This window comes from Amblyomma americanum, chromosome 2 (assembly GCF_052857255.1).
Source record: "Amblyomma americanum isolate KBUSLIRL-KWMA chromosome 2, ASM5285725v1, whole genome shotgun sequence".
NCBI lineage: Eukaryota > Metazoa > Arthropoda > Arachnida > Ixodida > Ixodidae > Amblyomma > Amblyomma americanum.
This window is the reverse complement of record NC_135498.1, coordinates 66189456-66216841: the sequence shown is the minus strand read 5'-3', so window position 1 is coordinate 66216841 and position 27386 is coordinate 66189456. Positions and strand designations below refer to the sequence as shown.

Genomic DNA, 27386 nt, shown 5'->3' with positions numbered 1-27386 from the left:
CACCATCTATGCACATATTCAGTCACAATAGAACATAGTCCATTGTAGTGCCACAATTCATACACTTATACTACCAAACCTGCCAACAGGCCCGAGTGTTTTGCGTACTGTTTTGCCTGGCGACGTCAGAGCTAGGCCATATGGCGTTGTAAACTTGTAGTCTAAGCGCATCTGTAATTCTCAAGGCTTAGGATGAGGCGTAAAGATTTTTGTTGCTTTCTAAAGGCGTTGTTCAAATATGTCGTCCTTTGTTTCATGCCGATCTTAAGTGAACAGATGACTAATGCACATTCATTCATTCATTCATTCATTCATTCATTCATTCATTCATTCATTCATTCATTCATTCATTCATTCATTCATTCATTCGCACTGTTTAAGAATCAAAGTTACCAAGATTCACCCAAAGAAGCAACCAGCCGCCCATTATTTTTCGTTTCTGCTCGATGACCGATGTACTGCGTGCTAGCTAACGAAAATGATACAACTCGCGGTGGCGATGCCGACATCGGCAGATTTTACCGGTAACGCGGCGCGTCCCTCGTTCAAATACTGCTGTTAGATGTTGTACTTCAGGAAAGAATATCTTTGGGAGTGTTGGTTGATCGTTACGTCAAAAGTATAGCGTGGTAACTACAGAGGACAAGGAGAGCACATGACAAGCGCGTGTTATTAATTAAATTTCATGTAGTGTTGCCCATGATTTTGTATCTGAGTTTACTTCGAGCGCAGAGAGCTTTCGCCCAGGTGGTGCTTTTGCTTTTTCGACTACTGATCCGGAGTTCCCGGGTTCGAACCCGACCGCGGCGGCTGCGTTTTTATGGAGGCAAAAACGCTAAGGCGCCCGTGTGCTGTGCGATGTCAGTGCACGTTAAAGATCCCCAGGTGGACGAAATTATGCCGGAGCCCTCCACTACGGCACCTATTTCTCTATTTCTTCTTTCACTCCCTCCTTCATCCCTTCCCTTACGGCGCGGTTCAGGTGTCCAACGATATATGAGACAGATACTGTGCCATTTCCTTTCCCCACAAAAAAAACAAGTATTATTATTTGACAAACTGACTCCTTTCCCACCAACCACTAGCCTTTAATCACGCATTCGTATTCCCGGCAGACATGCAGAAAGTCGCTTCATAAAAATGTAAAGCCGTGAGAATGCTGTTACGCAGCGCAACACCACGCTCTTATACCTTCACGGGGAAAGGGCAGCCCCATTTGAGCAGCAATAATAATAATAATAATAATTGGTTTTGGGGGAAAGGAAATGGCGCAGTATCTGTCTCATATATCGTTGGACACCTGAACCGCTATATATGAGACAGGTACTGCGCCATTTCCTTTCCCCAAAAGCAACGCCAATCCTCATTTGAGAACGCCCATTGCTGAAGGTATAACAATTGGCTGACAATGTAACACTACACTCGTTTTAGTTCACGATAATTTGTGCGTAAGGTGAAGACCGGATTCGATTATCGTGATTTCTACGTTTACAGAGCGTTTGAGATTAGCCTTACCAAGTACCGCTTGCTCCGGGAGCTGCCATGGCACGTGTTTCGCGAGTATTATTTGCGGAAAGCTTTAGCTTGAGACCACCTCGGCACTGCATAGTTGCCGCACGGGGAACGAAATACGCATGCGAGTGGCACCCATGCTCAACCAGCTTCCAGCTGATAGACCTAAAAGGCAACGTTCGCTATGGGTGCCCAATATTCAATATCCGCCGTTTATCATTACGGAAGCTCCGCTATTTTGTTTCCCAAGCTGAATTTCGCGCCCTAAGACAAATGTAGTAAACATGGTAACAGGACGACCGTAATAACTGCTGAAGGTAATCACAGCGCTTGTTCACTGCGCGAGAATACTCGGTGAGCTACGGGGAAAAAAATTTCTCCGTCGAGCTGGATTCGAACCAGCGACCTATGGATGCCCATAGTGCGAAGCCTCCTACAGTCCACCGCTCTACCAACTGAGCTATCGACGGGGACGAGGACGAAACCGGCTTCTTTTCCTTAAATGCGTCGTTTGCAGCCCTGCCATGGAAAAGCCATCGCGGCAGCGTATTGCTTTACTTTAGACGGGACAATGGCCTCGAGGGGCCTGCGCCGCTATTCCCTTCATTTGCTTTCTGCACAGAGGGTTTTTGCTCTGCATCATTTTGTTTTACTGCAAATATGAATGTTTTTGAGAAACGGAAATACATCGCAATTGGTGCCTCACTCTCGCTTGACACCTTAACCAGCCAATGAAGGAGTTGGTAAAGTAGAGGTCAGATAGACATAGTGGCACGGTATTCGTCGTTCCCGATTAATTTAGACCGCCCGGGTTTCTTCAACACTCGCTTGTATTTTGCATTTTTCTCCGCTTAAATGCGACCATTTCCTTGCACCTATGCGATCGCTATTATCCGTCCAAAGACGCGATTTTCGCGAACTCAGTAGCAGTGCCTTTTCTAATTTAAAACCGGTAATGGGAGGGGGTAAGTGAAGCCCCATTTCATTCCAGGCTTTGACTCTGTTCAGCTCATATTTAACATGCGTTGACATCGCACTTTGACGTACTCTATGGTGATGTCCACCTAACGCGTTACGCAAGCATGACATTGTGGGAAGCAGCCCACACGGAGTTTCTGAACGCTATGCTGTCCTATACCGCTGCAAAAGAGGCCGTTTCCTCTTTCCCTGGGCTAGAGCTGTGAGCAAAGCTCTTCGGTAACCCTCAATTGCAGTGCTGGTCTAGCTGTGCTGGTGCAGCGCTGGAATTGTCTGGCATTATGTACTCGCGCAATTAACTTATGTTGATGAACAGACTGCATGTATGGCATTGTTTGCATTGTACGTTTGAATCTCAATTTAATTCTTCTAGCACTATTACCATTTTGTTCGTAACTCATTGTACTGCGTATGGGACGCATGGTGTAAGAATATGTTCTTAAACCATGATGTGACGTCGCGGCTGCAAAAATTGTTCCCCGGCCTAGTCAAGGTCTGTTGACCGCTTTCTGCCATAGGAGCTTTTAACATTGTACAAATGTTGGGAATAAACTCGAATTTATTTGAGAAATTACGCTAGCTATTTCTTTTTACTTTTACTGTTTGCGTTGTGACACCACACCCAGCAAGCAGTTATCAAGGACGCAGCGCATTGGTCTGGGATCGCTCCATCACCGGCCGCCGTGGTGCATCCAACTGTCGCCATCATCGTCAACTTCCCGATGATTTACTTGTTTCGTGCGGTCGCCGTTGCTTCAAGGGCGCTGTATATGCCTGTAGTACACCGGAAGAACTTGGGCCGAGATCCCGGGTTCGAACCCGGCTGCGGCTGCCGCGTTTCTTTTCCTCAAGAGCACCCAGAGCAGCCATTCCTTCTGGAGGCGGGCAAATATACGTCGGTTAGCTCTTGACAAGACAATGGCCCCAGGGTGCCTGCACTGCAATTCAAAATGTTCATGTGACGACGTTAACCTGCCGGAGATCATTTTGCAACTATAGGCTGCTCCTCCATGGGATGAAAAATATGAAGAAAAAAAAACACTCCTTCGAGCCGGATTCGAAGCAGCGACCTAAGGATGTCTGTAGCACGAAACCTCTACAGTCCACTGCTCTACCAACTGACCTATCGACGGGGGTGGAGGTGAGGCCGGCTTCTTTTCCTCAAGAGCGTCGAGAGCAGCGCTTCCTTCGGGATGCGGCTGGATGCGACCATGGCCCCCAAGCGTCCTGCTCGGCAGCTCACCTTTCCGCCTTGCGCACTAATAAATTGTTTACATCACCATTTTTCTGATTGGCTGCGTCCCTCGGGTTTCTTCGTCCCATTGTGTTCTCTTTTCAGTTGACTCCTGTAGGTTTTATAATTAGTTCAGATACGCCACCTTCAAGAACTTCTGGCTCAAATAAGTGTTCCAAATTGCAGTAAAATGTGATTAAAGTGCCGGAAGATATACGGTAACTATGATCACTGTCATATGCATTATCTACAGCCTTAAAGGCCCAAAGGGCATCACATAAGGAGGCAGGGGGGAATGATATAAAACACATGAGATGGCGCCCGGACGTCGCCCAACAATAGCACAGTTTTTGCGCGCAAATATAACAAATAATGCAAGAACAACGAAAACTAGAAAGCCGCAAGAAGGCAATTGACAGTTCGGAATGAAACGGTTACTCAAGAATGATTAAATCAAGAAACGGTAAGTAAATATTTTTTAAAATGTCAGAGGCCACGGAGGAAAACTTTTCGGGATTAGTTTTAGTAGCATCAAAACCAGAACATCTCCAAGGACGTGCGCTGCACTGCATTTTCTTCATCCATTGTACTAAAGAGCCGACTTACCACCCTAAGAGGTTCGAAGGAAGAAAAAATGGTTAAATCTGTTTTATAATATTATCAATAACAAAACACTGAGAAACAAACGCAAATACATTAATGAAACTAGCAGGCATAACGTAGAATAGGCATCCCGGAACAAGCTGCCAGAACCAGCTGTAATTGTTGAGAGTGGCGGAGTGTTCTCATCCTTCTTATGAGATGCATTTAATAAAGGTTGATTTTTGGGGTTCCGATGTGCTTTGAAGTGCTTTGTTAAAACTGTTCTCCATTTGTTTTGTTTCCTTTCCGTTCTTATATTAGGAAGTTTGAAACCACTTCCATTGATATTTTGCACTGTATTCTGCCAGGATCCTATGTGCACTCTTTTGTTTCTATTCTGTTCTCATATTACTTTGACCAAATCCACTCCTGTTCATGCATTTTTTTCACTGCTTTTTTTGTTTGCTTTGCACTGTTTTTTTTTTCGTTTATATCCTGGCCTGCCCCTCATCTCCTTACGCTCGTCGGTTAAAAAATTGATCGGGCCGTTTCTCGGACAGTCCTTAGTGCACTTTGGCTCTTCAATTGCTTTGATAAGGATGATAGATTTTTATGGTGCAAGGGCATCTGTGGCCAAAGAGCGCCATGGCACAGGGTACTTTCGTTTGCTCAAGATGGGGTCAAAGACCCATTTCCGAAGCATCTCACCCTGAATACGTCGAGCAGCTGGCGAGGGGAAGCTTGTACTCATTGTTTTAATGCCGTAACATATAAAAACAGAGAGAAAAAAGTCCAAGATCAAAATGAGATCATTGCTAATAAAAGCCATGGTAGGCACTCTCAGATTGTGCTGCCAACGCCGCTGTCAGCATTGTCCCATTATTTTATTTGACAGCACTTATACAATATAAATTGGAACGTATCGTTCTGCGAAAAGGCTTTAATATCCTATACTATATGTTCATAGAAAAAATCACAGCTATCTATACCATTGCGCTTTTCCTAAATAACTTTACGTATGTTAAAGAAAGCGCGAAAGCCTTGTATTACTCGTGATTCACAAAAGTTTGTAAAAGCACGAAACCAGTTGTTTGGAAGATTTATAAAATCGAAAAATCAAACAATCGTAAACATATCCAAAAACTTGAGTAAATCAGGCTTCAAAAATAAATATGAAGGCACTTAATTCTGCTCACGTGTGCAAATGCGAAAACATGTGTTACTATGGCAGCCGCATTGGTTCGCCGCCACCGCGTTTACACTCATTGGATCACTTTTTTTCCTTAATTTATCGCCTTAATTTCTCACAGTTACTCCTCTTTTCTCCTTTATCACATATTTTGGTTTTTCAAATTTGGCGCCATTGCTGTTTCCCGTCTAGACTACTGTGCCGTCCGACGACTTTTGCTTCTAATTGATTAACAAATTACTCTATGTTCTTGAAACTTTTTAGTTCAATTAATTATCACTCATCAAACACATTTAAACCTATTTATTTCCACTCTGACTATTTGTCCACTTTTCTTCCATGCACGGTTGTTTTCCCGTCCTCTCACTTTATCGACGTCCACGCTATTTCGACGATTTTCGGTTCTCTGTTTTAATTAATTAACCATTCATCCCATCGACAACAAATTTTGCCGCACATCACCCTCACAAAATACCCTGTCGATTACTTTCGTTCGTTTGATCGTAACTGTTCTGAGAACGACACGACGGCTGTCAACACGGTTTGCGGACACGCACTCGCCGATACAGCCAAGTAACGTTTCTCCTTAATAAATATGATTGCCGATGTTGCTCGACCTATGCAGATATATCGAAATATGCGGAGTAAGAGCAGTGCCGTGCGTCTGTATACTGCGCATGGAGCCAGAGCATTAATCCTAAAGAGCTTTCACGGTCCGTTAAAGGGCCATCTATAGCGAACAAGTTTTTTGCGCGGATTTACGTAAACATTACGCGGAAAAATAGGAGATGATTCTCTTTAAGGCTAAAGAAGCTTTCTACTACGCTGGTTGCGCTAGATTACTTCTTTCAACCAAGAATGGAGGCAGAAGATGTCTCTATATTTACATCAAAATGTAAAGTATCTGCCCCGTCTACTGTAACCATTATTGCTGGTTTTGAATGAGTGGGGTGTTTTTTACTTTATAGCACTTCCAGCCGCCGTCACGGATTTCGCTGATGGGAGTCCGAAGCCAGGGCCGGGCGGTATAAAACCTCTGTCGGTTTTGAGAAAAATTGCTGGTGGTTAAGCTCTGGTTAACCCTGGTCCAAAGCAAAAAGCTGCATCTCCCTGGCTGCGTTTGTGGTCGAGCGACTGGCGGCTTCCATAGACGCGGCTCGGGTGTCCACTGAGATATGTGAGACAGGCGTAATTTCCTTTCCTTAAAACCGACTTTCATTTCATTTACTTTCCCTTACGGGCGCGTTTCGGGTGTCGGTCTCCACGACAGACGGCGCGGTGGCTCAGTGGTTCGGGCGCTCGACTACTGATCCGGAGTTCACGGGTTCGAACCCGACCGCGGCGGCTGCGTTTTTATGGAGGAAAAACGTTAAGGCGCCCGTGTGCTGTGCGATGTCAGTGCACGTTAAAGATCCCCAGGTGGTCGAAATTATTCCGGAGCCATCCAACGCGATTATTATTATTATTCCTTTCTTCTTTCACTCCCTCCTTTATCCCTTCCCTTACGGCGCGGTTCAGGTGTCCAACGATATATGAGACAGATACTGCGCCATTTCCTTTCCCCAAAAACCAATTAATATTATTACGTCACATCAATCACACCTAGCGTTCCCGCTGAACGCACCAAAATGCGCCGGCGTTTTATGTAGAACCCACTTTCATGACCTGCGCATGTGATGCCGGCAGAAGCGTTTCCGCTTGACCGGAGGTCAAGGTAAAATGTCAAAGGTTAAAGTCAAAGGGCAAAAATCAAAGGTCAAGGTCAAAGTCGAGGTAGATTCTGTAACAGCCGCTGGTGTCGCTGCTGTAGCTGACGTCATGTATCGAAGCTGACTACCACCAGTTATGCTCATGGTTTGACCTCTGCCTACATTCAAGGTGATAGTTGTGGCCACCGTGACCTCTATAGCTAAATTCAAGAACTTGCGGCCCCGCTGACAGCTCCAAAAGGTGGCGTAGTGAAGCTTTTCGCTTAAAAGAAAAAGAGGGGCATATAAATACATTACGCCCAACGTGGGGCTTGAAGCCATGACCCTGAGATTAAGAGTCTCATGCTCTACAGACTGAGCTAGCCGGACAACGGCCGAGGCGGCAGAGTAGCATCGGTTGGCTGCACGGTCAGGCGGCAATTCTTTTGTACCTTTGCCAAGGGGTGCACCAGAGTTGATTTGCCGATGTTATAGCGGCCGCCACAGAGCAGTGCTACAACTGCAACCTCGACGAGCAAACGTGTGCAGCACCTGGAGCTGTGCCAGCGGAAACAAGAAACGGAGACGCGAAGTAGCGTAGAAAACGAAGAAAGTGACTTGTCGGTAGCTAGACGAGGCAACTAACCTGGCGCTGGCGTGCCTCCGACGTCTCGAGAGTCCACACTTCGCTCTGACTTCGATAAAGATCGCGGGTGTACCGACTCGGCTGGATGAAACAAGCAGCGCTGCCGCGTCCACGTTAGCACCCCGGAAGATTGCTTCAGGGAGAAATTCACCTCCAATTTGCATGCAATGTTCGTCCTAGACAAATGATTACTCTGGCGGTTGAAGAAACAACTGGTCGCGATCGATGACGAAGTCCTCTGGCACAGATGCCTCGAGAAGCCTGGCTGCAACTTTCTGCTGTCATCGAGCTAAGTGGTTCAAACCTCCAAACTTTTTGAAAGGTTGCGAAGGAACTTAAATCAGGCAAAGGGAGCTTTCATGTCTTTGCGCATGAACTTTTCAAGGTTCAAGATGAGGCTTGATGCAACCATTTTTGCTCTCTTCTAAAGACGTTGTTCAAGTGCGTCATCCTTTGTTGAAAGCCAGTGCTAAGTCAACAAACGCTTCATTCATTCTCACAGTTATGAATCAAGGTTACCATGACTTCCTTTCTCAGCAACCGCTCTGGCTCGGTGGTAATGGTACTCGTCATCTGACCTGATACAGTTTGCCTCAGTATTGGCTACGGCAGTCGCATTTCGATGAAAGCAACCCGTGTGCTGTGCGATGTCAGGGTATGTTAAATAATCCCAGGTGGCCGAAATTATCCGCAGTCCTCCGCTATAGCGTCCCTGAAAACCTTAGTCGCGGTGGCCAAGTGGTTGAGCATCCGCCTCGTATGCGGGAGGTGCGGGGTTCGATCCCCAGTGCCGCCGGGTACCCACCGGTGATACAATGGGTACAAGCTTTCCCCTGGTCTGGTGCTTGGCTTATTTAGGGTGAAATGCTTGGGAAATGGGTCTCTGACCCCACCTTAAGAAAAAGAAAAAATACCTTGTGACATGGCGCTCTTTGGCCATAGCTGCCCTTGCGCCATAAAATCCATAATCATCATCATCAAAACAGGTCACATATACAGAGTTATATAACCACAAAATGCGAGACAGAAGGCAATTACAATTTACTGAAGTATTCGTGTAGCTTTTTGCACCAAAATGTATTCATTGTTGTTGAGTTGGACCTACCTTTCCTCTTAGAACCACATACCCCAGTTGTGCACCGTCTCTGTACTGCCGAGTTCACCCGTTTACCACCTGCAGCCGCTACTTACATTTTGTTTAAATCTGTTCCACCTCTTCCCTATGGCCAGTATGTCATCACTCCTGGCCTTGATTTGCCCGTCACGAAGAATGCTGCCCTTGCACACACAGTTGGCACAGTATCGGCAAACAACGCATGTCTACCTGTTCTCAACTTCAGTACGCACGTCCAGACGCTTCCTCAAGGCAGGTGCCTCGCCACGCTGTCCCCGACCGACGAGTACGTGATCTCCGCAGTCACAAACTGTCTATCGCCCCCTTCGGACGGTCATTTCACAGCTATTTAGAGACCTGACCATTATGCCAATATGATCGCTTCCGATCTCTCCGCAGACCAAGCACAGACGCTTACCCATTTACTGCCATCCTTTCAGCACATATTTGATTTCAATGACCGCCCTTAGCGCGTACGTCTATTGTGCAGCATCGTATCAACACCGGTGACGCCGCTCCTCAGCGCCGCCGTCCTTACAGGGTGTCCAGTTCCGAACGCCAAGTGATACAAAAGGAAGTCCAAAAGATGCTCGCTAATGACATCATCGAACCGTCCTCCAGTCCTTGGGCCTCTTCCGACGTACTTGTTGAAAAGGAAGGCGACAGTTGGCGTTTCTGCTTTGATTACCGCCACCTGAACCGCATCATAAGAAGAGACGTGTACCCACTCGCAAGGATAGATGACGTTCTCGACGGCCTCCACGAATCTCAATACTATTCTTCCATTGATCTTCATTCCGGTTATTGGCAAATCGCATTTGATGAGCAGAAACGCGAAAAAACAACTTTTGTCACACCTTACGGTTTATAACAGTTCAAAGTCATCCCTTTCGGACTTCGTAATACACCAGCTACCTTCGAAAGGATGATAGACTCGCTCTTTCGCGGATTTAAGTGGACTACGTGTATGTGTTACCTCGACGATGTTGTTGTCTTCTCGCCCAACTTTGCCTCGCACCTTGAGCGTCTCAGCAGTATCCTGACTGTATTTCGTACGGCTGGGCTACAGCTCAACTCGTCCAAATGCCGATTCGACCGCCAGCAACTCACCATTCTTGGAGATCTCGTCGACGCCTCCGGCGTACGTCCAGATCCTGCTAAAATTGAAGCCGTGCAACATTTCCCTCGACCACAGTCCCAGAAGGACGTGCGCAGTTTTCTTGAGCTGTGTTCCTACTTTCGCCGTTTTATTCAAGATTTTTCCCTTATCGCTCGTCCCCTCACTGACCTACTGAAGACCGACACCGAGTTTACTTGGGGCCCTGATCAACAAAATGCGTTTTCCATGCTTGTCCGCCTGCTGACGTCATCACCGATTCTGGCACATTTTGATCCCGCGGCCCCTACTGAACTCCGCACAGACGCCTGCGGCTACGGGAGCGGAGCAGTGCTCGCACAAAGGTCCCGGGGTCCAGACCGCGTCGTTGCGTATGCTAGCCGCCTGCTTTCACCTGCCGAGCGAAATTACTCGATTACCGAACGGGAGTGCCTCGCCCTTGTTTTGGCTGTAGCTAAATTCCGGCCATACTTGTTCGGGCGTGCTTTTTCTGTTGTCATGGACCACCATGCCCTTTGCTGGCTGTCCTCGCTGAAAGGCCCCTCTATGCGTCTTGGGCGCTGGGCTCTACGCCTTCAGGAGTATTCGTACACTGTTGTGTACAAGTCTGGACGTCTTCGACAAGACGCTGACTGCCTGTCTCGGTACCCTGTCGAGCCCCCTCATCTCAGTGACACTGACGAAATCCCTTCTCTATTTGGAATTTCTGATCTACACAATATCGCTGAGGAGCAGCGCAAGGACCCATGTTTGCAAACTATCATTGAGGGACTCAGCTCTGGAACCTCGAAGCGCTACCTGCAGCTCTTCGATACCAAGACAGACGGAAACATTCCACAAGAATGGAAACATGCAAAGATTACATTCATTCCAAAGCCAGGCAAGAAATTGTGTATAGAGAATCTACGCCCAATCTCTTTAACATCCTGCTTAGGAAAGTTAATGGAACATATAATTCTCAATCGGCTACAAGAATACGCTGAGGAATATAACTTACTCTTTCACTCCATGCTAGGCTTCAGGGCTAATCTTTCTACCCAAGATGTTATGCAGCAACTCAAGGCAGACATAATAGACATGGAACGCAGCAGAGGAACTAAAGCCATATTAGGCTTGGATTTGAACAAGGCGTTTGATAATGTCACGCACGATGCTATCTTAAGGAATCTCTCGGACATCAACCCAGAGGAAAGAACTTTCCAGTACATCAAGACATTTCTCAGTAACAGAACGGCAGAGATAGCAGTGGGAGAGATTAAATCACACTCTATCTATCTTGGAGGTAAAGGAACGCCACAGGGCTCAGTCCTGTCACACTTCCTTTTTAATCTCTCACTAATTAAAATTCCTTCTAAATTAGCAGCCATTCCGGGGCTGCAACACACATTCTACGCAAATGATATCACTTTATGGACCACAACTGGCAGCGATGGTCAGATAGAGGATACCCTGCAACAAGCTGTAGACATAATACAAGACCTGGCGGGTAAAACAGGGCTAACCTGCTCGCCCTCCAAGTCCGAATTATTTCTAATCAGATACAAACCAAGGGGCCCTCGAGCAAAAGTTACAAACCTCCGCCTCCACTGAAAATCTGGGTGGAAGGGCTCCCTGTAAAGGAAGTTCAAAATATAAGAATCCTAGGACTCTTCCTTCAGTCGAACCGGAAGAACAAGGAAACATTACAAAAACTCCAGACAACCGTCAATATGACGGTAAGACTACTTAGACGAATTGCAAGCAAAAGGAAGGGAGTGAAGCAGACAGAACTTTGCAAAATAGTACAAGCATTTGTAATAAGCAGGCTTGTCTACGCACTCCCATACTTAAAATTAGACTAGTGAAAAAACCAAAGTAGAGTCTATGATTAGAACAGCATACATGGTAGCATTAGGGCTACCGAACTGTACCTGCACCGAAAGGTTTCTGGGCTTGGGAGTACACAACACCTTAGACGAGCTTACAGAGGCACACTTAACAATGCAGAGAGGCCGGCTTTCCCGCACCAAAGCAGGAAGAACCATACTTGGTCGTTTAGGCCTAGGCATACAGTTTCCACCCCAAGATACCAAAACACAGATACCTAAACGCATCGCTAAGGTAATAAGAGTTAAGCCACTAGCTAAGAATATGCATCCTGCTCACCACGTGGGGAGAAGGGCTAGGGCAAAAGCTCTACACAACATATACAACCAAGATGAACATGCAGTATATGTAGATGCCGCAGAATATCCCCAGAAACAAGCGTTCGCACTAACGGCGGTGGATACGCAAGGTAAACTGATAGTCTTCGGCACTACCATAACGAAATCCTCGGAAACGGCAGAAGAGGCGACAATCGCCCTTGCTATCATTAACACAGAAGCTACTACCATACTCAGCGACTCTAAATTTGCCATACGCAATTATGCGAGGGGCAGAATTTCTCAGGCAGCAATGAGCATATTGGGTCAAACCAAAGACTTAGACAGAATTATTGAATTGATATGGGTCCCGGCTCACTAGGGAACCCTGGTAACGAAGCGGCACACATTACAGCTCGAGGATTCGTCAGCCGAGCAGGGGACGCTGTCGTTGCTGAGAGTTTTTCGAAGGACGGCCTATCATCTTTTCACGATATTACTAATCATTTTAAACTTGAAAGGAGGATATTCCCTCCTCCAGACAAAGCCTTTAATAAGGAGCAGGAGACCACTTGGAGACGACTCCAGACGCGATCCTTCATGACGCCTTACCTGTTGTCAAAATTCTACCCCGGTGAATACGACCCTGCATGTACATTATGTGGTGATTTAGCCACTTATGATCACCTATTGTGGAATTGTAAAGAGGAGCCGCCCCCGAAATCTCTAATAGAGGTTCCCACTCTCGTGCAGTGGGAGGCCGTGTTGGTCAGCTCAGACTTGGGAGTTCAAACCCGGGTCATTGAATGGGCTACCCAGGTCGCTGACAGCCGTGGACTGATAGCCACCTAACACGGATCGTCTGCATTCTGCCTTTTCTGACGAACTAAATGTTTTCCAATCCAATCCATACCAAACATGGCATCCTCTATCGCCGCAACTTCCGTCCTGACAGGCCCTCCCACCTTCTAGTCATTCCTCAGCAGCTGCGCTCTTCCATAACCGCAGAACACCATGACCTGCTTGCAGCTTGACACCTTGGTGTGGCAAGAACCTACGGCCGAATACGGCGCCGATTCTTTTGGCCTGGCTTATACCGTACAGTCCAGCGTTACTTCACCACTTGCGAGCTCTGTCAACGCAGCAAGAAGCCTTCGGCACTACCTCCCGGTCTTCTGCACCCTATAGACGCACCCGAGTGTTTTAACCTGACATTAACAGACATGTAGTCTATGTACATCTGCCCCGACCACAAAGACTGGGATCTCGAATTGCCCTACGTGACATTCGCTTACAACACCTCCCGGCATGACACAACTGATTACTCTCCGTTCTATCTCTTATATGGGAGGCACGCCATCCTGTCTTTGGACACACTTGTCCCATCCGCTGACCGTCCCGTCACCGCCTTCGCCCGTTACGCCATTGTTCAAGCTGCAGACGCTCACCAAGTCGCCCGTGGTCGGCTCCAAGCGTCCGTGCAAGCACAGAAGTCTGTGCGACCATCGCCATCGCCATGTCACCTACTAACCGGGGTCGCTCGTTCTTCTGTGGTCTCCTTCCCGCCGCGTCGGCCTCTCTGAGAAACTTTGTCCTCTACCATGGCCCTTATCGTGTGGTGCGTCAGGTCAACGACATCACGTATGAAGTTGCTCCTCATACGCCTGCATCCTCATCATGTAGGCCATGCACCCACCTATATTGCTCACGCCATGCGCCTCAAGCAATACCACGTTGCTTCTCGACCACCGGCGTAGCGCCGAGACGGCGCTCGTGCCGCCGGGAGTCATGTTACGACGAAGTGGCAGTGGAAGACGAAGTGGCCTTTCGCGTGAGAGGACGAACGAAGAGGATGTTAATGCAGCAGCTCCCTGTTCGCGTTGGTGCTCCCTGCTAGGAACTCTTTTTTCTAACCCCCAACACTTGTAAATAACTGTAAATAGTATTTCCCCGTAACAATAGCTTTATGCCGATTTAATACAACTGGTAGATTGTGCTTTATGGACTGCAACGTATATAATCGGTGCAAAAATGAGGAATGAGCAGAGGGCCGGTGTTACGGGTACCAACATTGAGTTCATGGCGTGTCAATGAAGATACATGTTACAAGAAAGGTTCCAACTCTTTTGTGGAAAAGAGACATCACTTTAAGATGAGATACTCATAAAAGTGATGGATTGGGATAATAATGTAGTCAGGAAAACTATCGGTGGTGATCAAGCCAGGATCAATATTTGCTATGGGGCGCATAATTTTATTTTGAAGGACACTGATTTTGTTTACATTGGTTTTTGTTGTGGTAAGCTAAACTAGGTTGCAATAGTTTATTTGAGAGAAACATAAGCCATAACATAACATAACATAACACTTGAAGCTTAGCTTTTGCAGGCAGTAGCATTCGACAGCGGGATAGCGCCCCAGCAACGACCGAAAGCTTTTTACAGTTGCAGCCGATATGACCGTTTCAGCTCAAATCGCTGTGAAACTTTACACCTAGAATTTTATGTTGTTGGACAAGTTAGGTAGGTTGGCCTAAATATCGTAGTGTACTATTCACCTTAAATATATTATTTCGGGTGCGAAATAATATCGCTTTGGTTTTGCTAGCATTAAGTTTAAGAAAAATTGGAGTGCAACCGCACGCCCAGTTTATCGAGAATTTCATTACATTTTAGGATTTATGTCCTCCGCAGCCACGCAGAAAGCCGCCTCATAAAAATGTATACCGGTGAGCGGGTGGTGAACACATTAATAATCATAGAGAGAGGTGTTGGGGGTCGTGACCTGAAGGGTCACGCCCAGTGAGTGGGGCAACGCGGCGCAACACTACACTGTTACCTTCAAGGCAACTGGGTAGCGCCGAGACAGCTGCAACTACTGTCCGTCATTTGACAGCGCAAATTCTTGAAGACATAACAATTAGCTGACAACGTTACACTGCGCCCTTTTCAGTTTACGATCATTTGTGCGTACGGTGAAGACCGTGATACAGATTCCCTTTTCGTGAATTCTACGTTCATTGAGCGTGTGAGATTAGCGTTACTGCGTACACTGCCTTCCGAAGCTTCCATGGCACGTGTTCCGCGAGTATTATTTGTAGAAAGCTTTAGCTTGCGGCTACCTCGGTACTGCACAGTTACCGGGCTGGGAACGAACTACGTATGCGAGTGGCACCCATGCGCACCCAGCTTCCGGCTGATAGATCTAAAAGGCAACGTTCGATACGCGTGCTTAATATTCAATATCCGCCTTTTATGTTTATGCCAACTCCGCAAATTCGAACCTAAAGCTGCAATTTCGAACCCTAACGCAAATGGAAAACACTTTAGTAAAAGTTGTAATAGGACGGCATAAATAACTGCTGAATATAATCAGCGCTTGTTCACTGCGCAAGGTTACTCAGGAAGCCAGGAAAAAAATTTATCCTTCGAGCCGGATTCGAAACAGCGCTCTATGGATGTCCATAGTGCGAAGCCTCCTACAGTCCTCCGCTCTACCAACTGAGCTATCGACGGGGACGGAGGCAAACGGGGCTTCTTTTCCTTAAGAGCGTTGTGAGCAGGCCTTGCAGGAAAACCCATCGCGGCAGCGTATCGTTTTAATTTTCACGGGACAATGGCCTCGAGGGGCCTGCGCCGCTATCCACTTTCCTCGCTTTGTGCACTGAGTGTTTTCTTGTCTCGTTTTATTTTACTGCAAATGTGAATGTTTTAGAGAACAAGAAACACGCCGCAACTGGTGCCTCATTCTCGCTGGACACTTTAACCAGCCAACGAAGGAATTGATAAAGAAGAGGGTAGAAAGAGATAGAGGCGCCATAGTTACTGGATCCCTATTAATTTCGGGCACGTAGAGATTTTCAAAACTCGCTAGAATTTCGCATCTTGTCGCCGCTTGAAGGCGGCCATCGCGGCAGGGATTCTTTTTTTCTGCGCACTTCTGCGTTCGCTACTATCTGTCCGATTAGCCGATTATGACGAACTCGGTAGCAGCGCCTTTTATAACTGAATACCAGTAAAAAGAAAGCGTTAATGAAGCCCCCTCCCATTTCAACCTTTGACTCTGTCGAGCTCGCTAGCCTTTGTGCCTGCCTCGCGCGTACAATGACACGGGGCTAGAGTGCCCAGTAAGTATCACCCATAGTCCGATGATGTCACGAGAAGTGGGCGAATAAATTGTTTTGTCCCTTTTCGCGGGGTAGCGCTTTGTAAAGGATCATTACGTCGTCACCACAGGACTAAGCTGGTGCCTCACGTTGACATTTTTATGGAGAGACTTTCTGCATGGCTGCCGGCAACGCGAATGCGTGAATAAAGGCAGGGGGGTTATGCGAAAGGAATCAATTTGTAAAAGCAAAAACGCCGCCTGAGCTAAAGCTCTCTGCGCTCGAAGCAAACTGAGAGACAAATTCATATGGGCAACACTCCAGGAATTTTTATTAACTACCAGCTCTTGTCATGTCCTTGCCTCGTCCTCTGTTGTTACCGTGCTATGCTTTTTGTGTAACAATGAACCAACTCGCCCAAACATATTCCCTCCCGAAGTGCAACATTTAGCAGCAGTATCTGAACGAGGGACTCGCCTTAGGTAAATTTGCCGATGTCGCCATCATCAGCGCGAGATGTCGTCAGGTTTTGTAGCGATAGGTACATTACGGTAGCATTTCGAGCCTTGAGCGTGGCTGCGCCGCCACGCTGTCACGTGGTTGGTCACGTGGTGCGGAGAAGCTCTGGGTGCGCCGCGCCGTGGCTGATCACGTGGTTAGTCACGTGGTTGGCATGTGACCAAGTTCCACTCGGCCAGCTGTAGCTATCGCGTCACTCCAGGTGTAACCAGAGCTAAACCACCGCCATTTTTTTTTTGTTAGCAAGCACACATGTACGTACATCAACCTTGAAGCAAAAACGGAAAATAATGTGGGGCTGGTTGGTTTTTTGGGTGGATCCTGGTAACCTAGATTCTTTAAGAGTGAGAATGAATGTATGGAAGCATTTCTTCACATAAAACCAGCAATACACAAAACACGACATATTGGAACAGCGTCTTTAGAACGCAGCGAGAATCGTTACACCGAGCCTCATGCTATGCCTTGAAAACTATAGATGCGCTTACATGTTTTCTTCATCCGGGCTCCCTTACCTTGAATAATACACCCTGAATATTTTCTTTCGTATAATCATTAAGAAAGGAGTGGAACAATAATATAATTTAGGAAGCCGCATTCACAAATGTGTTTTACACGAACTATATCAAAAACCTAAGAGCACTTATTTTAGTGGCTATAGGTTCAACATTCCCAATAATGCGAATTATTCGTTTCTGAATCGTGAGGAGTCTGTTTAAATTTCCTTTTGGGGCTGCACACCAAATAAAGGTACAATAAAAAAAATGAGTGCTAAACAATGCTTGATGCTCTGAACTTCTGTCTTCCGGGGAATTATGCTTGGATAGCGTGACAAACCTCCCGTAATCGAAGATAGTTCCTTTTATAGATCATTAATATGAGTGTCCCAGCTTGAATTTGACGAAAAATATACACCAAGGTTTTTATTGTCGTGAAGGATTTCTGTTTACTGGTAATTAAGCTGAAATGAGTGGTTAGCTGCAACTTGTTAATTTCTAGCTCAGGAATTACTTTCTTTTTGTTTTGGCCGCATTAACTTCAATTCGATTTAATTTTGACAATCTTGCCAACTTTTACAGAACCTCGTTGCATTTAAGTACTGAAGCCTTAATGTTCAAACAACAAATTTACAAAGTGCTCTCATGAGCACAATAATAAATTGTATTGTACTATCTGCACTTTCAATATCATTGAATGTCTGCCCTGCGGGACACCGTATTTAACTGTGAGAAGCGATGAGTTATGATTATATAGGTGTACAAAATAAGATCTATTTTTAAGGTAAGAATTTATTCAGCCTTACCACCGCCCTCGAATTCCATATAAATGGAGTTTTTTTATTAGAATATGGTAGTCAATGCTGTCAAACAGTGAAATGCTTTACTGAAGTTCAGGAAAAAAGTTACTGTAGCGTTGGAGGTTTTAATCATTTAGCTCGTCGATACCCTGAAGGTTGTATCCTTGATGGCGGAGAAAATTGTATGCAAACTGGAGGCACCGTTCACCCCGAGCTCATCTGCCGTGGCGCTAACGTGGACGGGACATCGGTCGATGCGCCCGCTATCTTAATCTAAAACAGCGCAAAGTGTGGACGAGACGTCGGACCGCACGCGAGCGCCAGGTTGGTTACCTCATCGAGCCACCGAGAAGACTTGCTATTTTCCCTCGTTTTCTACTATGTTTTGTGCCTGCTTTTCTGGTTTCGGCTGGCACAACTCAAAGTGCTGCACCATTTTCTCGGCGAGGTTGCAGCAGTACCGCTGCTCTGCGGCGGCTGCTAAGACATCGGCTAATGAACTCTGCCACGCCCCTTGGCAAGACTCCAGAAGGGTTGCCGCCTGACCGGCCAGCTAGCATGTGCGTTAATACATGTTTCTCCGCCCCGTCGCCCAAAGCCCGGCTAGCTCAGTCGCTAGAGCATGAGACTCTTAATCTCAGGGTCGTGGGTTCGAGCCTCACGTTGTTCGTAGTGTTCTCTTTATGCTTGTCATTTTTTCGCGTTTTGTTTACTGCTTTCCAGCCGCTTTGTTCTTGATTTGTATCCGACTACATCTACAAGCGACCACGCAAGACAAGAACTACTTCGAAAGAGTATATTTTTTCAAGCAACATAAAGCGGACCCAAAGGACTTCACACCGATCACACTGATGAGCGTCGTTCGTGTCGCCTGTCGGGATCCCTAGCATTTCTTGTTTCTGGATAACTTTGGAATGCCCAGTAGCATGCCGTCTAATCTTCCTGCTGAACCACAGCCACATGCAAATTTGTTTCAAGAAACACATCCTCAGCAACAATCTGAGGCAGCGTTGGTTGGCAAATTACAAATGCATAGTGAATGCACGTCTTAACACATCTGGATGTCAGCACACGCCGCGTTACGTTTCCATTTCTGATGCACTGCTATTATGCCACGAATCACAATGAAAGCTGCCTCTCGATTTCCTGGAAAATTGTTGCGAGGCACCAGAATTTAGCAGCTGGTATCGTAATCTTCTTTGCAAAATCAAGAAACGTCCGAGATTTAAAGGCATTCCACGAGAAGCGATACTAGCATGAACTCGTCATGCAGTACTGGCGCCTTTACCGACTGTTACTAGCCACCACCACAGGGCTGTACGACTGGAAAATGGAGGAAAATATACTCGAAATAAATCTGTGAGAGGGATCTGCCCGAGCAACGTAAGCAAGCAGAGTTAGTGAAACACTATATACCACGTATTTTCTTTAGAAGGTACAAAACGTTTAAAAATAGGCTTTTTGAGCTTAAGAGAAGCTTTTTGCACATAGTAATACCTGTTTTAGCGGACGTCAAAAAAAAAACAGGTGAATCATGCTAACTGGCAAAGTGATTAACTATTCTAATAATGAACTTTCTAGCTATTACCGACTGGCACTGATTGAAATCGGACATCTGTATGCTGACGTTATTAATAGCCATATCGGTTCATAGAATTTCGAAAACGCAGTTGCCCTCGCCGCCATGGCTCGACTATAATATTGGCCATTTTTCTCGCGGCATTTGAAAACCGCGCTTTTGCATGGAGAGCGTAGAGCGACGTCAATCAAATCGCACCCTCCTTGACGCGCATACAAAAAAGGTGACATTCTTTGCCCCGCCCGCGCTGGAGCAGCGAAGGAGTGAGAAACACGGAGGACGGCAGCACGGGCAGAGCTGAAACTGTCACGTGGTGTGTGCGTCACGGACGGCCCCGATGTGAATGACGTCTGTTCGCACCCTCCCGCAAGCGCATGGTTTTTGAATGGCACGAGAAATATTAGTTGAGCCACAGAGGCGAAGTGTTACGTTTCGCCTACGACGGGCGGTATAGCCTGCGCGTATGCAACGGACGCCGGGGCTTCGTTCAAAGTGGCGGTCATTTTGGCCCGTTCAGCGCTGCCGCAACGCCTCTCGTCAAGCGCGTCCAGGCAGGTTTCAATGCCACGTGTCTTCGTGTGTGCGTGCGTGCGTGCGTGCGTGCGCGCGCGCGCGCGCGCGCGCGCGTGTGTGTGTGTGTGTGTGTGTGTGTGTGTGTGTGTGTGTGTGTGTGTGTGTGTGTGTTGGTGCCCACGCTTGTCAAAGCGCGGCAGCCGGGGAGAGGAGCTCCCCAACTGGGAGGCGAGGAGGTCTGACCGGCGCCGGCCCGGCGGACGCGTCACGTCACGTCTCAACATGTCCGTGCGTCGCCGTCTCGTGCGCCTCATCCCGAGCCGTTTCTTCTTGCCCTCGACTCCGAGGGTATAAAGGCAGCTGGCCCGGACGCCAAAGAGAGACTTCGATTTCTTCCGTCAAGTAACGTGGTCGCCCTGACCGGCTGCTCTTTTGCGATGCTAGAATAAACAAGTTGTTCTGTTGGCAGTCGACTCATCCTTTGCCAGGACCTTCGGATGTTTCGAGCTGTGCCCCAGGCCGCCAGGCCAACGCTACCGTTGAGGCTTGCGACCCATTTGGAACAACTGGTTGCTAGCTGTGAGATCGCGACAACGGAGGCCAGCAGCGAAGATATGCGGTCGACTGTATGCTGAGCAGCACAACGACCACCCGGGAGCAGTGCAACGAGCCCTGTGTGATGACTGGTTGCCTGCAGCGGAACGACTGCGCTGAATTCTTGGCTGCGAGGTTTGGTGAGTGCGGGACTTTCTTCTTCTGAGTTTTGGCAGGCTTTTGTTAGTGTCAGAAACAGAGCTGGTAATTGTGGTTGTCGTTGCTGCCGGGTTAGTTTGCGGCAAGACAATAGTAGGCAGTAGAGAAAGCAGCATTCGGAGCAGCCATGGATTTGAAGTCGTTGCGCAAACCGATATTGCTGGAGCTTGCAAGAGAGTTGGGTCTGGATGTCTCAGACAAACTCAGAAAACCAGAACTGCTAAAGGCTATTCTTGAGTTTGAGGCTGAGGATGACGAGCTGTCGGAATGCCTTGAGACCATTGAGGAGAGGGCAAAAAGACAGGAGCGCGAACGTAAAGAGCAAAAAGCGAAAGACGAGCGCGAACGTAAAGTGCAAAAAGAGAAAGACGAGCGCGAACGTAAAGAACAAAAAGATAAAGAGAAAGAACAGCGCGACCGTCAACACGCTTTGGAAATGAAGCGTCTCGAGGTAGAGATGGAACGCGCTCGTAATGGAAGTCAGGCACACGGTGCAGGATAACGAGTATCGTTCAAAATGACTGACCTGATGCGGCCGTTTAAGCTTGGAGAGGACATTGGTTTGTTCCCGGTTAACTTTGAGCGAACGTGCGAGAAGCAGGGGTTCTCTCGTGAAACGTGGTCACAGCGCTTGCTCACTTTGTTACCCGGCGAGGCGGCCGACGTAGTCGCTCGCTTGAAGAGAGAGGAGGCAGAGGATTTCGACCAAGTGAAATCGAGTCTGCTAAAAAAGTACAGGCTGTCAGCGGAGGCGTTCCGTCGGAAGTTTCGGGAAAATGAAAAAGGCAGAAGTGAGTCATATACAGAGTTTGCCTACAGGCTTATGTCAAACATGCAGGAGTGGCTCAAAGAAGAGAAAGCGTTTGGTGACCACGAGAAAATTCTGCAGTGTTTCGGGCTGGAACAGTTTTATAGTCGGTTACCTGAGAACGTGCGGTACTGGGTCTTGGATAGGCCAGACGTTAGTACAGTGGCTAAAGCCGCCGAGCTAGCCGAGGAGTTTGTGACGCGTCGGGCTCGCGGAGCTAAGGACGGTCAAAAGGGTGAATTTGGCTCCAAGTCTGAGAGGCCGAAGTTCACACCCATGAGAGCAAGGGGGGACACGCGTAGTGCGGATGAGAGTGAAAGCAGTCCGACCGAACGTAAGGAGACGGCGGCAGCCGAAGCCGAACGCAGAAAGCGGTTCGAGACAAGGCAAGCGCGCGTGTGTTATACGTGCCAGAAGCCGGGTCACTTTTCGGCGCAGTGTCCAGAAACAAAAACAAAAGTCGTGTTTTTGTCATTATGCAGCACTGACGAGAACATGAAGCTTCTCGAGCCTTACATGCGAGACTTCCTCGTGAACGGGAAAGAGTGCCGAGTGCTTCGTGATTCCGCAGCTACAATGGATGTAGTTCACCCCTCTTACGTAGAACCCGATATGTTCACGGGCGAGTGCGCATGGATCAAGCAAGCCGTGGGAGCTCATAGCGTGTGTCTGCCTGTAGCAAAAGTGCTTATTGAAAGACCTTTCGGAGCAATTGAGACGGAGGCCGCAGTGTCATCTATGCTGCCCCCCAGTACCCGTACCTATTTTCGAACAGGTCCGATCACCTCCTGCGCGAGAAGGGGCTTTTGCTTGGTGAGGCAGCGTTCAGGCCTTAACCAGATCGAGAGTTCGGGAGCTCGCTGCAAAGGCGGTAGTTGCGGGGCCGACGTTGTCGAACAATGAGAAAGGGTCGGAGGCGCAGCAAGCTGATATTCAGAGCACGTCCGAACTGAATAAAATTGAGCCCGTAGCGTTGAAGGCACCAGGTACTGGAGAGGAAATGCCCGACACGGGAAAGTTAGAAGAGCTATCTGCAGATTTGCTCATCGCGCGTACGTCATATGGACTTAATAGGTTGCTAAAAGTCAGCCGGTCGGCTTTGATAGCCGAGCAAAAAAAGGATGGCAGCCTAGAAAACATGCGCTGCAATGTCAAGGATGGTATCGCCAAGAAAAATGCTCGTTTTGTGGAAAGAGGTGGGGTCCTGTACCGGAAGTATCTAGACCGCAGGGGAGTGGAGTTCGATCAGCTGATCGTGCCTCAGTGCTACCGTCAGGATCTGTTGCGCTTGTCGCATGGCGGTTCGTGGTCCGGACACCTAGGGGTTAAGAAGACTAAGGACCGTCTCTTGCAAGAGTAATATTGGCCAGGGTGTTTTCGTGACGCAGAACACTTTGTGAGGACATGTGACACCTGTCAGCGGGTTGGCAAACCAGGGGACAAATCGAGGGCGCCGTTGAAGTTGGTACCTATCGTTACGGAGCCTTTTAGACGGCTCGTTATGGATACAGTGGGACCTCTGCCGGTAACAGCCACGGGGTACAGACACATTTTGACTGTGATCTGCCCAGCGACAAAGTTCCCTGAAGCAGTGCCGCTTAAAGAACTCAGCTCAGTTGAGATAGTCAATGCACTACTGTATATATTTGCGCGAGTTGGTTTTCCTGCGGAAATCCAGTCAGATCAGGGCACAGTGTTTACTAGCGCTTTGACGACAGCCTTTCTCGAAAGGTGTGGGGTAAAGCTGTTACACAGCTCAGTGTACCACCCACAGTCGAATTCCGTTGAGAAGCTCCACTCCGTCATGAAGCGCGTGTTGAGAGCATTGTGTTTTGAACAACAAAGTGATTGGGAGCTGTGTCTGCCTGGGGTGATGTTTGCATTAAGGACCGCGCCGCATGCGGCTACGGGGTTTTCGCCAGCTGAGCTGGTGTACGGTCGCTCGCTGCGGTCTCCGCTTCGCATGCTTCGAGACTCGTGGGAAGGCAGGGGCGACGACCCAGTCGTGGTCGAGTACGTGCTTAGGCTCCTCGAACGCTTAAGAAGGGCACAGGAGTTGCCAGGTGAAGCAATGGCAAAGGCCCAGCAGAGGGCCAAGGTTTATTATGATCGGACAGCCAGGGCCCGTCGTTTTGAAGTGGGCGATGAGGTAATGATATTGCGCACATCGCTAAAAAACAAACTCGACGTGCAGTGGGAGGGCCCAGCACGGATTGTTCAAAAACTGTCGGACGTTAACTACGTGGTGAGTCTGCCAGGAAAACGGAAAGCACAGCAAGTTTACCACTGTAATCTGCTCAAACCCTATAGACAACGGGAAGCAGTGGTGTGTATGATGGTAAACGTTCCCGAAGAGCTTCCGGGACTAGGCTCAGTGACGAACAGGGAAGACACCGATCAGGTCATTAGTGACTTAGTAAAGCACCGCTGTCGCCTGAGCAGAAAACCGAACTACACCAACCCTTACAAGAGTTTCAAGGTCAGTTCTCTGAGAGGCCTGGTAGAACTTCTGTCCTTACTCATGAAATAGAACTTACCTCCCCAGAGCCAGTACGATCCAAGGCGTACCGGGTGTCACCCCGCCAGCGCGATATTATGGAGGCTGAGGTAAAGAAAATGCTACAGCTCGGTGTTATTGAGGCGGGTGAGAGTGATTATACCTCCCCTTTGATTTTAGTTGAGGTACCGGGCAAGGAACCTCGTCCTTGCGTCGACTACCGCAGGCTTAATTCCATCACTAAGGATCAAATTTATCCGATCCCTAACATCGAGGAGCGCCTTGAGAAAGTTAGTAGCGCTCAGATTATTTTCACCCTAGATCTTGTCAGGGGTTATTGGCAGGTTCCACTTACAGAAGAGGCTAGTAGGTATGCGGCGTTAATTTCACCAATGGGAACATTCCGTCCTAAAGTTTTGAGTTTTGGTTTGAAGAATGCGCCATACTGCTTTTCAAGCCTCATGGACAAAGTGTTGCGGGGACAGGAAGAATTCGCTTTTTACAGTATTTAGACGACGTAGCGATATTCTCCGCATCCTGGTCTGAGCATAAGGCACACTTGCGGGCAGTGCTAACCCGCCTGCGCGAAGCGGGCTTGACAGTCAAGGCTCCCAAGTGCCAATTAGCACAGGCCGAGGTTGTCTACCTCGGTCACTTGATTGGACAGGGTCGTCGCCGCCCCTCTGAAATAAGGGTGGCCGCTGTGCGAGACTTCCCGCAACCGCGCACGAAGACCGATATTCGGTCGTTCTTAGGTGTCGCCGGCTACTATCAGAGGTACATCCCCAGGTACTGCGATATCGCGGCTCCCCTGACGGATGCTCTAAGAAAAACAGAGCCCCAAACAGTCGTCTGGGGCGAGACAAAGGAAAGAGCTTTTAGCGCCCTAAAGAGCGCCCTAACAAGCCAGCCTGTGCTACGATCGCCAGACTACACAAAAGGGTTCGTTGTTCAGTGCGATGCTAGTGAGCGAGGCATGGGCGTTGTACTGTGCCAACGGGAAAATGAAGAAGTGGAACACCCCGTCCTGTATGCTAGTCGTAAGCTGACCTGTCGTGAGCAGGCGTACAGCGCCACCGAGAAAGAGTGTGCGTGTCTCGTGTGGGCCGTTCAGAAATTGTCATGCTACCTAGCCGGCTCGAGGTTTATCATTGAGACGGATCACTGCCCTCTCCAATGGCTGCAGACCATCTCTCCCAAAAATGGCCGCCTCCTGCGCTGGAGCCTCGCTTGGCAACAATATTCCGTTGAGGTGCGTTACAAGAAGGGGAGTCTCAACGGTAACGCCGATGGCTTAAGTCGAGGCCCCTAACGTAGGAATCCGCCTTAAAGTTGTTTGTTACTGATGTTTTCTTCCTGAGGCAGGATTTTTAACATATTGCTTTTGTTTAGTGTTTCAAAGTGATTATGTGCTTTCTAGTGCAATTTTCCCATTTGTGGACGCGTTCTGAGTGCTGCTTGACTACTGTAAGGAACTAGGCGGTAGTATAAAAGGGGAAAGAGACCGGCAGAGCTTAGTGAGCGTTGAGTCGTGCTTGCTGACTGAGCGGTTGCGTTTCGGCGTAGTTCTAACGCTTGCTGGGAACGAGAACAAAAATGGCAACTCTCCCGAAGTCACTTTGCAGTGTCCTGTGTGAACCTGAACCTGAGAACGAGGCCTTCTCTGTGCGCTGCGCTCAAGCAACGCCGAGGGACGACCGATTTCGATTACGAGCATCATCGAGCGACATCCCTCCGGACAGCGGATGCAGTCCCCTGACCATCGGGATCTCCTTCTCCCGGCGGGGCGGTCTGTTACGTTTCGCCTACGACGCGCGGTATAGCCTGCGCGGATGCAACGGACGCCGGGGCTTCGTTCAAAGTGGCGGTCATTTTGGCCCGTTCAGCGCTGCCGCAACGCCTCCCGCCAAGCGCGTCCAGGCAGGTTTCAATGCCACGTGTCTTCGTGTGTGTGTGTGTGTGTGTGTGTGTGTGCGTGCGTGCGTGTGTGTGTGTGTGTGCGTGTGTGTGTGTTGTGTGTGTGTGTGTGTGTGTGTGTGTGTGTGTGTGTGTGTGTGTGTGTGTGTGTGTGTGTGTGTGTGTGTGTGTGTGTGTGTGTGTGTGTGTGTGTGTGTGTGTGTGTGTGTGTGTGTGTGTGTGTGTGTGTGTGTGTGTGTGTGTGTGTGTGTGTGTGTGTGTGTGTGTGTGTGTGTGTGTGTGTGTGTGTGTGTGTGTGTGTGTGTGTGTGTGTGTGTGTGTGTGTGCCCACCCTTGTCAAAGCGCGGCAGCCGGGGAGAGGAGCTCCCCAACTGGGAGGCGAGGAGGTCTGACCGGCGCCGGCCCGGCGGACGCGTCACGTCACGTCTCAACATGTCCGTGCGTCGCCGTCTCGTGCGCCTCATCCCGAGCCGTTCCTTCTTGCCCTCGACTCAAAGGGTGTAAAGGCAGCTGGCCCGGACGCCAAAGAGAGACTTCGATTTCTTCCGTCGAGTAACGTGGTCGTCCTGACCGGCTGCTCTTTTGCGATGCTAGAATAAACAAGTTGTTCTGTTGGCAGTCGACTCATCCTTTGCCAGGACCTTCGGATGTTTCCAGCTGTGCCCCAGGCCGCCAGGCCAACGCTACCCTTGGGGCTTGCGACCCATCTGCAACAGAAGGCAATCGTGTTTTTGAAATACTTAAATAAAATTATATGACTATTACTAACGGTGGCTACTATTCTTTTTTGTTTTTACCTTTAAAAAATTTAGACTTTCTAACAAAAACCACCCGCTATATCGAACTATTGCAAAGCCGTTGTACAGGCCTGGTCTTTCCCCTAAGAGTTTATACAATTTTTAAAATTAGGCTTTTGAGTTAAAGTAGCGCTTTTTTCGGCATAGCATTGCTAGCGGTGTATAGTACACCACAAAAGAGCTTAGACGTGCCAACTAGCAGTCTGGTGAGCTAATATTGAATATTTAACCTTTTAACTATTAACGTTAGTTTATTGAGAGGCGTGCAGCCCACCGTAGGTAATATCCATATCAGTTTTTAGAATTCCGGAAGCGGGAATACCCAGAGCGCTGGGGTCGAAGAAATTTTGGTTATTTCGACGAGCTACGTGCACTGGAGGAGGAGGAGGAGGAGGAGGAGGAGGAGGAGGAAAGGCAG

The 27386-nt window shown here is 48.3% G+C and overlaps 2 non-coding genes across 2 annotated transcripts; both read right to left on the bottom strand.

The window, feature by feature from the left end:
- Window positions 1–1890: 1890 nt before the first annotated feature.
- TRNAY-GUA (transfer RNA tyrosine (anticodon GUA)) lies at window positions 1891–1982 on the bottom strand. The gene is given in 2 exon segments: window positions 1891–1926; window positions 1946–1982. It is a non-coding gene; the product is annotated as a tRNA-Tyr (tRNA).
- Window positions 1983–7500: 5518 nt separating this feature from the next.
- TRNAK-CUU (transfer RNA lysine (anticodon CUU)) lies at window positions 7501–7573 on the bottom strand. The gene has a single exon. It is a non-coding gene; the product is annotated as a tRNA-Lys (tRNA).
- Between the last annotated feature and the right edge of the window lie 19813 nt (window positions 7574–27386).